The following is a 4,613-nucleotide window of genomic DNA, read 5'->3' on the forward strand; positions in this document are numbered from 1 at the left end:
GGCCCTCCATCCAGAGTTTCTGATGAAGAAAGTCTGGACTGGGCCTGGGAATTTGCATTTCTAACAAGTTCCCAGATGAAGCTGATGCTGTTGGTCCAGGGTTTTCACTTTAGGAACTGCTGGTCCAGAGAGAGGATGCTTCCAGGAGTTTGGAATTCATCAGCATAAAGATAATCTTTAAATCCATGGGTCTAAGTAAGATAGCCTAATGAGGCTACACAGAGAAAGAGGCCGAGGCCCTGGATTAAGTGAATGATGGCTAGAGAAGAAAGATCCAGTAGAAGCAGGATCAGAAGAGTAGAAAGAAAACCAAGAGAGTGTGGAGTTTCAGAAGCCAGGGGAGTTGGAGTTGCAGGTCCAGATTGATTGATCATGATAATACTATTGAGAAACAGAATAAAAAGAGAGCTGTAGGGTGTCCACCAATTTATTGATATTAGAAACATAAATCAAGAGCAAGTGCTTTACAAATATTGTTTTACTGAATCCTTACAAAATCTCATTAGATCATTAGAAACGGCTCTTAATATCAGAGGGTTCCTCATCCACATATCCAACCAAGTGTGGATTGAAAACATTTAAAAAAAAAACAATACAGATAACAATTCTTTGCATAGCATATACAGCAGACTAAGAATAAGCAATTTGAAGATGACTTAAAGTATACGGGAGGATGTGTAGGTTATATGCAAAGACTATACTACTTTATATCAGGGGCATGAGCGTCTGCAGAATTTGGTGTTGTGGGGGTCCTAAGACCAATCCCCAGTGGCTATTGAGAAGTGACTCTACTGTAGTCTTTGTTTTATAATGAAGAAAACCAAGGCTCAGAGAGATTATACAGTTTGTTGGGGAAATCAAGGCTCTAAACTCCAGATTGTTTTCTGCTAACACCCTAGGGAATGTGAAGATCATCACATCCTCTACTTGCTGTTAAAATCTACAAGCAGGCCCACCTATGGCAAAACCTTGAAGTAGGCATCCCGCTCATTGCTCCCCAAGGCATCTGGTACCTGTGGCTACTCCCAGGTTCCTGGCAGTGGTGCACTCCCCCTCCATGGTCACCTGCCTTCCCGGTGAACTCCTCACGCCTTCCAACCTTTTCGCTGGCTTCCTCAAAACCCACCTGGACCTCATTCCCTCTTCATGGCATACACTCATCTGTGATCAATCAAGTGATAACAGAGAGAAGTGGGTGCTAATCGGCAGTGTACAGTAAAGTTTTCCCCACTGTCTTTCGGAATGGAGAGGGAGACCCCACTGATTTGTAGTATTTGATGATTGTAAGGCACCAATGACTATTTCAAACTATCAGAGCATTGTGACTTTGGAGTTGGGAAGAAATGAACACAGTTGGTGCTCTTAAGCTGCTGTGAGCTGGGCCCAGCACACCACTGATTTAAAATGTTGCTTTTCCTGTAGCATATTTCTGTTCCAAACACTGCCTTCTGGAGTCAATGTCTTAGCCACAGGTTGTGGGAACTCTAGGACCACAGAGGCCTGTGTGCAGTCCTTAACCCACACCTCAGAAGTGATCACCGGCTTCCTCAATGTCCAGGATAACTTGGGAGCAGTGGGAATGGCCACTTTAAAGCTGGCATTCATATGCTGCTCTGGTTTCCAGGGTTCAAGAATGTTCTTTTATGAGGATGACAGGCTTGCTCTTTCTTGGTGTCAGCAGGTGTTCACGATGGCTGTAGCAGGAACAAGAACTGGGGTCTGGAATAAGCCTTGCTGTTTCTTGCCAGGCTGCAATGGTTTATGGTGGAGACCAGACTTATGTCTTGCTCACGCCCATAAACTACTGAGTTCTGGAATCCTAGGAAGAGGTCACATCCTCACACAGGCAGGAATGATGGCCGAGGGCTCCATACTGAGACTCAAGGAATTCTGAACTTCCTTCTGCAACTGGGTCTTACTCTCTTATTTCTAAAAGTACAGGCCACAGAATGGGTCTCCTGGGAGTTATGTCATGTGACATTGCAGTGGGCAATCTTGTAGTCATCTTACCTCACACCACCAAGTGGGGAAGGGAGGGAGTCAGTGGGGAGAAGGAACAACTGGGGGTGGGGAGAGAAGCAAGGCTGGACTTGGTACCCCGATGTGGAAGAGGGTGTGAGAACATGGCTGTGGGGTTGGTTGAAACCTCCCAGAAGGTGTCTCTTGGCCATCTGATTTTATGCATGTGTCCTTAACAAGTGAATACAGTTTGGGAGCAAACTCTTTGAGGCTCCAGATTGTTTTTATTTTTGAGTTGGTAAATAAAAAATGTCTGTGAAAGAATTATACTTCACTGGTTTCTAGGGAACACGTCAGATAGTCAGACCTTAGCCTCTAAGGACAGATGGAAGGATCATGGCACTGGCCAAAGAGCCTTCTGGAAAGGACTTAGCTATAGGCTATGGTTGATTTTTCCCAGCTACCCAATTCACTGCTTCCCTTTCTGGACGAATTCTCATTTACAGCACTGGTTTATTGAGTATGAATTGCATGACATAGGCTGGGCACAGGGTCTTACGCCTGTAATCCTAGTACTTTGGAAGGTGGAAGGCAATAGGATTGCTTGAGCCCAGGAGTTCAAGATCAGTCTAGGCAACATAGTGAGACCTTGTCTTTACAAAAAATAAAAATAAAATTAGCTGGATGTGGTGGTACATGCCTGTAGAACCAGTTATTTGGGAGGCTGAGGAGGAAGGATAGCCTGAGCCTGGGAGGCTGAGGCTGTGAAGAGCTGAAATCATGGCACTACACTGCAGCCTAGGCTACAGAGTGAGACCCCAACTTAATAGATACATAAATAAATAAATAATCAATTGCACAGCATAAATGTCCAGGGACTGTCAGAGGTACTCATGGGCTGAGGCTTGAAAGTCACATACTTTTATTTGATGCTCTCAGGTGTGAATTTGCTCACACATGCACACATGCAAATGTGTCAAAATAGCACTAATATTTATAATAATACTTTGCAATTCTATGCTGCCTTTCATCTGTATATCTCAGAGTACTTTGCAAGCGTTCATTAATTCTCCCAACATTCCTCTGTAGAAGGTAAATATTATTATCCTCCTCTTTACAGATGAAGCAATTGAGTCAGATAAGTGATTTGCCTGAGGCCAGTGAGCGAGTGTGGGTGGAAGGCTGAGATTAAGAGCTCAGAGTTCCTAGAGGTGTCCATTAAGGGAAGAAACCCAGCCGTCACAACACAGAGGGCGCTGTGGTCTGCAGCACGCTAGGCTGTTGTGAGGGGTCACTTTTTCCTGCTAAATCTGTTACCATGGTAACCATAGCTACTACTTACTCAACATCTATGATAATGTATTGGATGCTTTATGTACATGATTTCCTTTCCTCGTGTTGAAACTGGAATGATCCCTATGGTACAGATGGGAAGCTGACATTTGCCGAGGTGAAGTATCTTATCAAGATCACATAGCTAATAAGTGCCTGGGTTGGAATTCAAACCCAGATCTGTTTGCTTCCCAAGGCCGTTTTCTTGTCCCCAGTGCACACCTCATGCTCATTTGAAAATCACAGGAAGGTACTTCTCTTCCTTTCCAGGTCTCTTCCTTTAGTCATTGAGTTCTCATTTGTCCTAGCTGTCTGCCATCAATTACTTTGCCTTTGACAAGGTTTCGAGACTGATATTTAGATCATGTCTGATCTGGACAGACAAGTTCTAAGCACAGGAAAAGGGAACCACGACGGTAGGTCAGGAGTGAAAACTTTACTTTTTGCCTTCCTTTGTGTTGTTTCCAGCAAAATAACACAGCTCAGCATCCTTTAAACAGAACAAGCATACAGCCACAAAAAGAGCATGTGAATCCTCCTGGGATATATTTCAACAGCTGCACTGTTGAGAGAAAAGTCAAGGGAAGAGTGAAAGGACTCAGAGGAAAGTGTAAGGTAAACTTAGTTTCCCTCTAGTCTTCAGACTCACGGTTATGCTGCTTTCAGAAGTGGAACTGGGTTCTAAGACTTTAATAACTCAGCTTGCATTCAAAATGGGAGATCTCATGTGGGGTTGCCAGGGGATTGCTGGAAAGATCTGGGAACAAGGAGAATTTTTGGTGTGGAAGGAGCTTGGGAAATGATGCCCCTTGACGCCAGCCTTGACAATGAGCAGAAGGTGGCCTGGCTGAAGCCCTGCAGCAGCTCCTGGAGGCAGGATTCACAAGGACGAGCCTTGGGCCACCATTGCCTGGTTGAGTGTGTGGGGAGAATGGTGTGGAAGGGGCTCCCAGGATCCAGCCAACCAAACCAAGGCTGTTAGAATCTGCACCCTTGGGAATTAGGCGGTGAGAAGCTGGTTCTGCAGTTTGATTCATTTTGTAAAATGATAAGACAAATCAAGTTTTAATCAAGACTCATTTGAAACTGTTTTTCTTGGAGAAGTGAGAACTGGCTTGTAAAAATCAGTGATTATACAGGGAATCTGAACCCAGCTGACCTGTCTGTTTTGTTCAGATTGTTTTGTAATTAGTTCAGTTGTAATCCCAGTGCCCCTCACAGCCATCTTCTCTTCTTACAAAATCTGTACACAGTTTCTACCATGCTGTTTCCATGTGCTTAAAAGCAAGACCTTTTTTTTTTTTTTGAGTGGGAGTCTCACT

Source organism: Carlito syrichta, unplaced genomic scaffold, assembly GCF_000164805.1.
Source record: "Carlito syrichta isolate Samal-C Ts95f unplaced genomic scaffold, Tarsius_syrichta-2.0.1 Scaffold302284, whole genome shotgun sequence".
Taxonomy (NCBI): Eukaryota; Metazoa; Chordata; class Mammalia; order Primates; family Tarsiidae; genus Carlito; species Carlito syrichta.